Source organism: Pempheris klunzingeri, chromosome 22, assembly GCF_042242105.1.
Source record: "Pempheris klunzingeri isolate RE-2024b chromosome 22, fPemKlu1.hap1, whole genome shotgun sequence".
Classification (NCBI taxonomy): Eukaryota; Metazoa; Chordata; class Actinopteri; order Acropomatiformes; family Pempheridae; genus Pempheris; species Pempheris klunzingeri.
This window is the reverse complement of record NC_092033.1, coordinates 17686095-17699666: the sequence shown is the minus strand read 5'-3', so window position 1 is coordinate 17699666 and position 13572 is coordinate 17686095. Positions and strand designations below refer to the sequence as shown.

Below are 13572 nucleotides of genomic sequence, written 5' to 3'. Positions count from 1 at the left end.
CCTGAATATGTGTATCAAATGTTATGAACGTCCATCCAACAGTTAATGACATATTTCATTCAAAACCACAAACATCAGCCTCTTTGTAGTGCTGAAGGAAATTTCAGGTTTTTCACAGATTTCAGCTAAAGTTAAACTTCATAACAAAAAAAGGTGTGATGTTTGAGAAGATTATACAACAGAGTGATGGGACTGAAATACTCCTCTGCTCTGCTTTTATATTACACTCATTCAAATGTTGGCGTATTGAATAACCTTGTCAAATAAAATGTTTTTTAAGGGATTAAAAAAAAAGCATCATTAGTGTCCCTGATCTCTTCAGTCAGATACTATCAAGCTATGCATTACAAAGCAACATAAGCAAACACAGATGGGTCCATCCTGTGTGTTTGTACAGCCTCCCTTCTGCCTCCTCCACTAACGGCAAACGGTTTCATCAAGGCAAACACGTCCTGTTGGCTTCCCTGTTCCCTGGAGATGTACCCACGCTTTGTGGTTTGGGACAAACATTAATAACAAAGATAACACGCAGCAAGGCCAAACAACCTTTGTTCAATTATAATATCGGTGATTGCTACTTTTCTGGTGTAATTTTCCCGCCATGTTGTCCACTCTTGGCGCAGCATATCATGATGCAATCCAATCATTGTCCTACAGAACAATGCACCACTGCCTCCAAACCGCCATGAGCTGAATCGACACCTCAGAGAGTCTCAACAATAAACACCAGGCACTTTGCCAGATATAAAGCAGTTTGTTGGGTTTTTTTGTTTTAGATCTCTGAGATTTCTGCCATCATTCAAATACAACAGAGGTGAATGGTAAGTCGTTCCCACCCTTAAATAATATAGCCCTACAATTCGTGTTTTAATCAGTTGAGTTTCTTTGTATGAAATGTCTGGGCTATTCTTGCCGCCTATAGGTGGAAAGGCAGCACCAGCATGTTCGATCTCACCTCCTTTGTCAGGTTCTCGTGCTGAAAGAGCAACTGCCATTGGAGAAATACCAACAACCCGACCAACCAATAGTGTAACTTCACTCAGTCGCTAAGTTGAAGACAGACTTTCCTGTTTACAGGACTGGCCCTGCTTATCTGGGTGTCAGCTGTGCCTTGTGGTTTTCTTTTGACGTCCCACTGGGTCAATATCTGGCCTCTTCTGAACAAATCAATAGCACATGCCCTTGGCGGTGACACCCTTCACGCCGAAGCAGTAGCAGGATCTGTGGAAGACACCTGACATGAAAAGGAAATGTCTTGGACGTGACATGTCGCTGCACAAGGCTTTGATGTCCAGATAATAACTTCTCACTGGATGGCATCTGTTGATATGAGCTCTATCGGATACACAAAAAGTTCATCGCCAGCATATCTACGCCGCTACACCATCGATAATGTGTTTAAGGAGCAGCAACTCTTTTGGGGTGGGGGGTAAACAACCAGCAGCCATATTTACAATTTTCATAGCTGCAGCTTGTCGGTAGATGGATGTTACGGCCTTCATCGTACATCAACTGATGAGAACTACACAGGGAAATTGAAAAGCAGCACAGCAGCAACATGGCACGCTCACATTGAAATGCTTAGAGAATTAGAATGAATCAAAGTCAATCAATGGGAAATAATGAATAACCGATTATTCCTCCAGTCAGTGTGTGAGCCACTAAAACATTCTTTGCTTGCACAATGGTAAATCACACTTATGATGAAGAAATATTACAGTTTAGTGACATTTTAGGGGCAGATTCTGAGCTAGTTACTAGCCATGAGGAAAACTACTTCTGGAAACATCTCACTCTGTGGACATAAAGCATTCAAATTGTTTTATTTTGCCAATATATCGGGTAAATAGTGGGATACAACCAAACATCACAAGGAGGTGTCTGCATGCTGCTGTTGTATTTGCTTTGTATTTCTGAATGTACACACTTATATTTGAACATATAAATACCACAGGACAGAATATGTGGGTTTGCCGTGTCCACAGAAAAGACTGTCGCTTTCAAATTAAATTACGCAGACACGCAGCTCTTATTGCTCGATGCAACAGAAGCAAGTGATTTTCACGTCATTTATCGCCCGTGCGGTCAAGTCCATTTCATTTGTACAGTATCTTATTGTGCTGTTATACTAAACGGTAAATGCTCTGTAGTTGCGTGGCGCCTTTCAAGCCGTTTCTGCCACTCAAAGCGCTTTTACATCCTCATTCAACCGTCATTCATACAGGAGGAATCTCAGTTGGAGGAAACTATTCTTTCACACACATAGAGAATACATTAGAGTTCTAAAGAATTCTTTTTTACTTTAATATCAGCAGGTGATGAACAATGTTGGATGTGTATATTGTGGTACTGTTGTGTATATCGGTGTGATGAAAGCGTATATTACATTGGAACGATTTGCATTCGGTGTCACTGCAGGATGTGACCTTCCTGAGTAACTCAATGCCAAGTACACTCCCACTGCTATCCCAACGCTGCAGCTTTTGAGGCACATTCACATCCTCTCTTCACATTTCCTGTCCTGTCACCCTCTTCTGCAGCTCAAGACGTGCATAGTCCCACTGTGGTAAACTTGAAAAGAGAAAAAAAAAAAAAGAAAAAGATCTGATGCTCATGTTGTCATGAGCAGCAACACAAATTGCATTTCTATGAAACTGTACCCTACGACAACCTGAACTGGTTGTGTGTGCTGTACAGTGGTTCATGTTTTTCCTGAGTTTCAATACTCATTGAAACACAGGAAAATACACATTTCAAACCCCCTTTTAAAAAGAAAAGAGAAGGAGAAATCAGTTGCTCCTCAGCTGGTAACATGTTTACCATTCGTACTCATGTTAAAAGAACAGGCAGAACAACAACAGGACACGCACCTTGGCTGGTGTTCAGGGTTAGCCGTGTTAACTGGGCTGTAGCTGCCCGACAGCTGACCTGGCGCCATAAGTACTGTCAGCGGAGCTTTCCGTTTCCCTTCTGTCTAAATTCAAAAAGAGCTCATTTGGTTATCCAACATTTGGCTTGCCAATTCTCTAACGCAGGTGCGTCTGGTAGCCCGACGGGCCTCACTTCACACATTTGTATTCAAACGACGTTCCTTTTAATCACATTCATCGCCACTCATTGCTATTAAAATGTCTGTCTTTATCAGTTAAATCCAGCAGACAACACTCGGCCACCCGGGAGTCAACTTCTGCCACGGGCTGTTTCAACATTTCCATTAGTCGTCTGACGTTGCGACATTTAATGAGGTTCCTTTAACCTGGTGCTGAGCAGTCTGAGCGCCAGGACGTACTGGAGGGTCACAGTGCATCTAAGAGAGAGGATTACAGTGACGTTTCTTTCAGGCACAGACAAACAGATGACTCAAGGCAAATACGCAGTTTGAGATTTTTTAAAATGAAATGCGATTCTTCATTGTCAAAAAAAAAAAAAAAAAGGTACACGTTTGGCCGCATTCTAAACTCAAAAACTCAATCAGCTTAGCAAGGCGGAGGTGAAGTGTTATGTGAACAGCAGCGGAGAGTTGATTGTAGTCGATACACTGAGATGATCCCCCCCTCCCAACCTCGCACACATCCCAGAGTCCCAGGGTGACACCCCACGAGCACCAGGCTCACTAATGCATACAATGCACGCATTCACAGAAGATTGAGGGCATTCACAAAAGACTGGGTATGTGTTATGAGAAACCTCCTGAAACTAACTTATTGTGAGTGACACGTGACGGTTTTCGGTCCTTCGCCACACCATACTGATAATGTGTGTTTACATTGTTACTATCTGGACGTGCTTCGTGTCTTTTTGTTTCTTAAAAGCCCGACTCAGAAACGATAGGGCTGAGATGACAGGAAAAAGGCACAATGCTTGCACAATATTTGGCATTTGGCGCTCAAGAGGGATTATTGGCGCCGCTGGAGAACAGCTGTGAGCTAAACAGTAACAATATCAAATGGGGCCGTGGAGGATTAAAATTTTTAGCTAAAGGAGCCCCCCAATCAAAGCACGCGTCGTCAGTTGAATCATCAGCTTCCGCTTTGTTTCAGCTGTGTTACATGGTACATGGAAGTCTAATTCAGTGCCAATCTTGTTTCACTCTCACCTAACTGAGGATCTGTAATGAGAAGCATCACGGAGCTCTGGGCAATTTGACTTGTGGCCCGTTTCTTTGCCCTCGTTTCTGTGCTGAACGCCGGTGAAGTCCACTCAGGTGCTCATGAACCAGACCCAGGCATGGCCTCCTTTACAGCTGGGCGGCGTGAGCGACATTTGGGCTGACACCAAGCAGTCACCAACCCAACAGGAGAGCTAAGGCGGACAGTGCTGGAACTGAGCGGAGACGACGAATCGTGGAGAAGTCCTCAATGTTCTGGTTTGGCTTTGGTGTCTCATACATTGCATCAACTTTTGGCATTAAACCTTATTCAGCTGTTGATGCTGTGAAATTGGTATCATCCCGTTACTGCGTGTTCACATGCTGAATTCATGACTACTGCAGTCTCCGAATTATTTAACCCCTTCTTGACAAGTATCTTTAGTACTTAGTTGAGCACCTTTTTGCTGTCATGACCTGCTGCTTCACTTACAAGGTTTTTACATGTTTTGGTTGTTAATATGGTGGATATATACTACAGGAGGAGACAAAAAGGTCAGGACAATACCTATGGTGAAGTCAACCTCTGCTGCTACCTGCACTGCTTTCTAAAATGAATAATATACATATATGACCATTTCATACTGTAACAGGTTTGGTTCTGGTTGGTTACATCTCATGGGTGTGTCATATTTAGAGAGGAAAGGATCCTGTAATTTAGCAGCAACAGTGGTTGGTGCCGGCTGGAGGAGAGGAGGCTTGTACAGTACAGTGCTCATTAAATGACACTAACAACACACCGAATACACAGAAGCTGAAGAGAAACGTTAACTTCAGATGACTGGGCTACATGTTCGAGAAAGAACTTTTTCTTCACTGTGTCTGTCCGTCTTTTTATAGTGCACATTATCATAGAAGGGTCTAAGCTCAGCCTCTCTATTTCCAACTGTCAGCTCGTGGCCGATGGGCAGTCAACTTGCCGTTGCATGAAGCAGATAAATGCCAGCGATAAGCAGCCATGTAACCAGCCGCTGAATCATTCCCACATGACCGTCCACTGCAGAGTGTGGATGGAAAGGAAAAAAAAGGTCCATTCCATTCAGCCTGCAAGTCAGAGGTTATTTCAGCAGCATCTATTCGGGGCAGCGAACAAGTCACCCCGCTGCCTCTGGACGTCTGAGACAGTGAACTGCACAACAGTCACACACTTCCATTTCACCGGTTTCCTTCTGACTAACATCCACTCTTTACAGCATCAGCCAGACACAGCTAGAGGCTAAATGTAGGCCAGTAACATAGTAATGAATTAGTATGGCGTTGTGGTGCTGCCTCATCTGACATCCAGGAGCAACTTAATACCTCCTTAATGCCTCCATGGACGTGAAGATGAAATAGACACTGAGACAATAGATGTGAGAAACTACTCGATGTGTGTTTCTTCACCATATGCTGCCGCTCAACGCTTTAAAGTCTTTGGGATAATCTGAACCAGAGGATACAGCAGCATGTGCCATTTCCCACCAATATCCAAAAACCTCCCCCAAAAAAAAAAAAAGATTTGTATACCAGAGCATGTGAATGAACCTTTAAACTTATGTATATCATATCATATCATATCATCTTTGAGAAAGTAAAAGCGTAAATCATCACCTGGAAAAAATTGGGGACACTTTTTTTTTTTTTTTTAAACTCTCACATGGCTTGTGGTGTGATATGTAGAGCAGAGGACAGATAATCCAAGAATCAAGGCTTACAGTCAAAGAGGAACAGAGGACTTGAAAAGCACATTGAAGGAAGAATTTCCAATGCTAATGATAATTAGAAGTGAGTCTCGTCTCTGTGACACTTCCTCCAACCACTGATCCTTTTTTTGTAGCTGCACTCGGTGCACTTGATATACTTTTACATCCCTGAAACTGCTAAATAAAAAAAACTTGATTGTCACCAGGTAACGTTCATAATGTACAACAAAGTCAGTACAAAGTAAAGATCTTACCGTGTTGGACAGTTGGTCGTACACAGCAGTTTAAAGTGAGAGAATTAAGAAGGTAATCTGATATTTGCTTGATAACGTTGAATAAAAAAGTAATGAATCACATACTAAATTACTATCTTACTATCTTACATTTCCATTTGGGCCCACCTGCATGCGTCCGTTGAAAACAACAATACAAAAGCGAGCCGAAATTCACATGACAAGTTAACAGCCTGAACTTGGAGGACCATTAAAATGAGCGACCACATGAATAAAGCTGCACAGTGAGGGTCTCAGCAGGTCACATAGTGGGGGAAAGGTGTCACGGAACTACTCCTGCCACACGTCAGAGGACGGTGCGCAAAACACAAAGTAGTCTGTGCCGTTTGACCCTGTTGGGAGGCAAAGGTGTTTATATGCAGGGTGAAAAGCCTGCTGGCACCCAGGGGTGAGATGCAACAACTGTACAAATGGGTGTAACACATTCTGTCAGCACTTGGTTGTTCACACACACACACACACACGTGATGGAAGTAGTTGTGTGACCAGTGAAGAATGAGGGCTTAAGAAGATCAACTAATCGTTTCTCTAATGAACATTTGCTCCTTTTCTTGGTTCTCCATTATTAAAAATGGAATATTTTTGGGTTTTTGACAATTTGTCAGAGAAACAAACATGTGATGAGGTCACCTGGGGCTTGTGATGGACATTTTCATTGTTTCCTGATGTTTCACAGACTAAACGATTATTTGGTTAGTTGAGACAATAACTCACAGCTTAAGCTGTAATAAAAATAATGATGAAATGCAGCCCTAAATCAATAATAATCATAGTGGCTGATTCATTTTCTGTCTGTTAATATCAAATACAGCACAATAACTTTGTCCTTTATCCTGATTAACTGATTAGTGTTGCTTAACAACACACTAACGCTGCAAGGTAATGACTAGACGTGTTCAGTGTGGGCTCGTCGAAATGAAATAAGTCTGCTAATAAGTGGACGGGGGTTTGTAGAGAGTGAAATTCAAGGGCTTTTCAAGCACTACTTAAACCAAATATTTCCAAACTATTGAAGCCTTTATCATCACGTCTAAATTGCTACTATAAATGCAACTGCAAAAAAAAAGTTTACAGAGTTCCTTTAAACCCACAGCAATTCATGTATGATGTCACACGCAAGTGATCGTTGTCAATTAAACATCAGATTAGGTTGAAAATCAAGCATTTTTCAACAAGTTTATTTGAGTTCAAGCATATTTCCTTACTCCGTAAGCATAACGGTTCAAACTGAGCATTTCCCAGTCTTGCAAGACTCTGAACAAACCCTGAGTGGATAAAGTCAGATTTGCGTCCACATCCTGTAGCGCCAGATGATGGTACGACACAAAATACACACAATACATTCCTAATGCTACACCGAGGCCTACACTGTGTTCATTTAATTATCCAGTTAGCATACATTTATTTCAAACCACTCACTTGAATTTTTGGATAATCGGAATGAAACATAACATGCATGGATTTTGTGCATGCCTCTCGTTTTAAATGAACTACCTCGGGTGCCCTGATGGGAATCTATTGGTGCAATAAATCCAGTGATGGACACACACTTCCAATTAACTCCAGTAAATGACTTGTTTATCATGTTTTCGTCTGTGTAACAGCACTGGATCAGCATGCAGCGTGAAAGACAACACGCAGTCTTGGAAGAGTATTAATTCTGAGCTTTTTATTAATCTTTTCTCCTCAATTTTTCACGAAGGGACCAAAGTCCAGAGAGAAAAGGATTCAAATGTTTAACATGTCGCACGCCATACTGCAAGAAGCCAGATCTCAAGTGCAAAATATGAATGAAGAGTCCAATCTGTCAACTCATTTACATTTTAAGGGCGTCCCTCAACTACCCTGAGCTTGTGAACAGGAGTTAAATGTCTTGTCGTCTGCCTCTCTCATCGCCCAGAGATGCGTCCTCCTACACTGGAAATTGCCAAAAGCTCCGGCAGAAAGCTCTTCGCAGACTGATTTGATGTCCTTAAGCTGGAAGACGTCCAGTTCTCTCTTAGAAGGGAAACTAATTAGTTGGCATAGCAACCTAGCTTCTCAAGTTTGTATACAGCATCCCGTCATTTTGTATCAAACGCTGCTCATGTACTTACATTCTTTAAGATGCTGAACATGTTGAATTATGTATATTAAGCTACAATACAATACATGCTAACCTGAGGGATGGGAGGGAGGGTGGGTGGGCTTTACTGTACTTCCAATTTGTATTTTCTTCCTGTCTTCCTTTGATCACTTTCTCTCTGAACACATAGAAAGCTGGATGTTAGTGTTTTCAGACGCCGTGTAAATATGATGTGATGTCTCAGTAAAACTAAATAAAAACAGCAGAAAATTGGAAAAAAAAAAAAAAAAATGGTACAACTGACCGGTGGATTTCACCTGACTGCCTGAAAGGATCCTCATCGCTCCGAGCTCACCTCCAATGGAGGGGCATTCACCTCCAGAGGATCTCCAGTGATTACACTGTGATGATAGCCTCACCTGAAATGTGGCTGTTTGACGGCGCCGGGCCTGAATAGGGGGAAATCAATGAAGCAATGAAGAGAACAGGCTTGTTTGCTGTTCCACCACACACATACCCCCCCCCCCAGAGAGCGGACCTCCACGCTCATTAATGATGACACACAGACAAAATACTGATACACTACTCATCCACCAGGGACAGACGGAGATATTGATTGTCTTCCGATTGTCTAAAGGGTATTGACTCGTTAGATGTAAATGTCTAAATCTGGATGCTTGGTTCTCCAAGGTGAGGTCGACCCGCTTCCTTCGCCGTGCCGCCGATATCTTTTACAGCCAAATTAAGTGACGTGTCAAAATCGGGTTTCACCTATACTTTGCTGGAAATGTGATGCTCATCAGAATCATAGGAATATCTTCTAATGTTTCTCTGTTCCTCAAGACTTGGCATTTCAGATATTTCATTCGACTTGAAACTGAGTCATTGTGGGTTTTTGGGACTGCTGGTCCAACTAAGAAGTTTGAAGACACGTACTCCACGATCTGTACGTCTGTGTTCAACAGAGAGGGGCCCATTAAAGTCAGCAAACATCCACTAGTTCCAGCTTCTCAAATTTCCTTTGTTTTACATCATAGCTGAATGGCTTTACGTTTTAAAGCAGTCAATCTGAAGACATCTCCTAGTGCTCTGTGTTTAATAAAACAAATTATACTCAATTCATTGACTAAATAACATCAATGATGGCAATAATGATTGGTGGGAACCCTACTCAGTTTGGCGCTAAAGGCTTAGTTGATTGGCTCACTTATTTGCTGCCTTTTAGTGGGAGCTTGTAATGTTTGCTGCGTATCCAGTCCCTCCCCAGCTCAGAGGCATCAGGTGGTGTTCAGATGAAGTATCCCATATTCCTCTCTCTTCCTCGTCGCGTCACGCACGCCACTTTAACACTCACTGGACTACACGATGAATGCAGGAACGGGGCCGGAACTTCTTAGCTCGGGGGAAGCGGACATTTCGAACACACAGGGCTTTTTCGCCGGGACAATAAGAAAATGTAAAAATGTTTTTCATTCTATAAAAAAAAAAGAAAAAAGAGAAAAAGTTTGACTTAAATTTGCTGAAATCATCTCATCATCGCACAACTGAAGCTGATTTGGTTCGTGGAAGTTCCTTGTAGTTGGAAAGACTGAACATGTCAAGATAAAGCAGAACTTACAACAACTATTCACAGGGGAAATATTCTCATAGGAATGTAATGTCATATTCTTATATTCTTCTATAACACGTTATGACACATACTTACTATTTTCAGGTGGCGGGAAGTAATCAGACCTTGTAAAAGTACTAAAATAAAATCCTCACATGTGAGAAATAAGAGTTCAACATAGAAATGGACCCAAAGAAAGAAGCAGTTCCCAGCTGCTGTCCTGTCCTCAGACTGACTCACTGATGGAGGCTGCAGCTCCTCATGTGTTCTGAGGGGACAAACGTTAACTCGTGTCTCTGGGCAACTGTTGAGCCGCGCACCGTCACATATGGCTGCTGGTGCACCCGCGGACTCACACAGAGCGCGCTCCGACTGAGGGGGGGGGGCAGGAATTAGCATACTTATAAAAGACAGTGAGGGAACTGTTCTCCCTGTCTCCCCCACATTCCTCACACACGAAGAGTCTGAATAAGACAGCAAGGGAAGTCGGAGGAGGTTCGACTGAACTCGTGTGCTGTTAATCCTGCCCCCCTCCATATTTAGCGTTGGAGGGAGGGAGGGAGGGCTGGAAGGAAGGGGGGGGGGGGGGGGGGGGATTAAAGGACCGTTTTTGCCCTGGTTTCTGTAGGTTTGGATGATGGAGAGACTAAATCTGCAGCGTTGCTGCCTCGACACACACACATACACGCGCGCGCGCACACATACACAACAAACATGGAGGCCTTAGTGGAAGTGTTAGTGGCACAAGGACTTCTAAAGGTTAGAAAGGATAAAAAAAAAGTGAAACCCGAACGAGTCGTGGCAAACGTACCGGCTGAGAGCGGACAGAGCGAGGCTGCTCGGTGAGCTCAGGTCGCCGTCAGACGTGAATAACTGAGGCTTCCACTCACCTGCTGCGGGGGCTTCAAACTGCTGCGTTCAGGGTGCCTTCATCAAATAAATCCTCCCGACAAAAGCCCGCGGTGCTGCTTCAGGGGGAGAGCCGTGCCGGCGGGTCAGTCATAACAGTTCTAGCGCAAAATAAGACGGCGGTCCGACTGCCGCCGACTTGTTCCATGTAGTTGGAGCTTTTATCGGGATGTTGAAGCGGTCCGACAGCCTCCGCCGTTAGCCCTGACAGGCGGCGCTAGCAACAGCTGAGCCGCTCCGCTTCCTCCGGCTCGGATAAAGATTTAAACCTCAGACAGGTCTGTGGCTGCGTCGCCACACAGCAGCGCCAGTCTCACTGACAGCTGCGGGTCTGGATTACCGAGAGCAGCGGGCAGCGACACACAGCCGAGAGGAGACACTTGAGCCGCGGCGGCCTCGGCAGGAGGAGCGCGGAGGTTCGCTCGGTGTTCCGCTGGACCTCGGCTGGGGAAAATGCTCCCCCCCCCCCTCCCCGCTGTCAGGTACAGTATATTTCCCTTGTGCTGTAGTCCAGCGTCGTTCGGGTCCTGCTAGTGTCTGAGTTTTTCGGCCCCAACATAGCAGTTCTTTCTTCCTGACAAGCAACCCGCGTCCAATCACAGCGCTGCTCTCGGAGAGGGGGCGGGGGGGTAACAAGGAGCGGATCGTCCCCTCCCGGACTGGAGTCTGGACGCTTCCCAGCACTCTGAGCTGGGCTGTATTAACCCACTAGATTGCCCTGGGGCTAAAAAAAACAGCTGTGGCCCCCCCACTGGGCCCCTCTGCTCCCCAACTCAGTTTCATTATAAGTTGATTAAAGTCACATTTGTTATATTTAAGGCTAAAATTAAGTCCAGTTAATTCATTATTATACAACTGTGTTTACAACGATGTAAATGAACACTTATGATATTCTCTTAACGTGTCAACAAAAAGGACAAAAGAACCTTCTGTTCCCCACAAACACTCTTACATCCTAACTCTGACCAGTTGGTGTGATAGTTCTGAAATGTAATTAGTATGTTAAAGAGTTAAAAGGCCAAACTGGTGCTCATAAGTGATGTGCTTTTGTTAGTTCTTTCATCTGTTAAGGCCAAATGTGATGGTAAGTAATGGGCTCATGTTCAGTGAGGAAGAAGATGTGTGTTTGGAAGAATGGAAACGAAGCAGTTTGTTCATATCTAACGGCCTCTTCTGATATTTTTGTTCTCTACTTCAGTTGTGCTACAATAATGGGATGTTTCTGGAAAATAGTGGAAATATCTTCATTCGGGGGCTTTTCCAAGCAAATATTGATACTGTATATGTGATTAATTTCAATTGATTTGATTAACGATCAATTGAGAATTGATGATGATGATTGTTGTTGTTGTTGTTATTTGCTTCTATTAAAGGTCCTCCATCCAAACATGTTTGGGACCCATCAGTGTTCACTTGCAGCAGTATCAGCCAATAACAATCATTGATCACTGGGTCTATTTGAAACATTCTATTGCAAATTGTGAAGTGGGGTAAAAAAAGAGTGACGTTGTTCTGAATAAATATATTACACTCTTGTCTCTCTCTCTATCAGCTTCATGAGGTCGTCACCTGGAATAGAACGCTGTGGTAGCCATGCTGGTTAAGTGTGCTTTTAATGCCCCCCCCCCCATGCACACCATCACACCTCCACACCTCCTCCATGCTTCACAGTGGGAACCACACATGTAGAAACAATATGCTCACTTTTTCTGCACCCCACAAAGACGTGGGGGTGGAACCAAAAAACACATTATTATTATCAATCAATCAATCACTCTTTATTTATAGAGCGCCAATTCATCTCTAGACTCTTTCCATAAAGGCTTTCTGTCAGGGTCTGTGTTGGGTGGAGGTTGGACAGAGAGGGGGGGGGGCAACTATAGTACTGACAATATGAATATGACTAATAATTAGCAATATGGTAACAGTCATAAACATGATAATAGTTAATATCTGAATAATAATAACAGGACTAATATCAGTAAAAAGTGTCGGTAGCTGATGATCCTCAGCAGTGATTCATGAAGCCAGAGAACCACAGCAGGAGAACCAGGACCAGGATCCACAGGAACCTGAGAACCACAGCAGGAGAACCAGGACCAGGATCCACAGGAACCAGAGAACCACAGCAGGAGAACCAGGACCAGGATCCACAGGAACCAGAGAACCACAGCAGGAGAACCAGCACCAGGATCCACAGGAACCAGAGAACCACAGCAGGAGAACCAGCACCAGGATCCACAGGAACCAGAGAACCACAGCAGGAGAACCAGGACCAGGATCCACAGGAACCAGAGAACCACAGCAGGAGAACCAGGACCAGGATCCACAGGAACCTGAGAACCACAGCAGGAGAACCAGGACCAGGATCCACAGGAATCTGAGGGATGAGCAAAGCACAGAAAGGCTCCGGGGAAGATATAAAGTTAGTAACAGACATTAAAGAGACATGAAGCAGAAGGATGGAGAGGAAGAGGAGGAGAGAGGAGCCCAGTGCATCATGGGGAGTCCCCTGGCAGTCTGAGCCTATAGCAGCATAACTAGGGGCTGGTCCAAGGCCTGATCCAGCCCTAAACTATAGGCTTTATCACTAAGGAAGGTTTTTAGAATTCTTAGAACTCAATCGTTTTCTTCTATTTGAATGAGACACCATGTTTTGTTGGTGTTACTTTGAAGAAAACTTGAAGCGTCTTCTGTATTCTATTCTTTATAGCCTAGAGCAAACTTCACAGATGCACAAGCATGTCCCCGAAGAGCCAAATGCGACTGTAAATCATTACCCTATGACAGCAGTTACAGTCAAACGTACTTTAAAGAGATGAGCATTTATTCCGCCCCCTCCACCCCCTCCCCCCCTGCTCATTTCA

The 13572-nt window shown here is 43.9% G+C and overlaps 1 protein-coding gene across 1 annotated transcript in view; it reads right to left on the bottom strand.

The window, feature by feature from the left end:
- Nucleotides 1-11261, bottom strand: part of large1 (LARGE xylosyl- and glucuronyltransferase 1) — an 85308-nt gene extending 74047 nt beyond the window's left edge. Inside the window, exon 1 of the mRNA XM_070853662.1 lies at nucleotides 10687-11261. The gene's annotated coding sequence lies outside the window, so the exon portion shown is untranslated. The remainder of the gene's footprint in view (nucleotides 1-10686) is intronic.
- Nucleotides 11262-13572: the final 2311 nt, after the last annotated feature.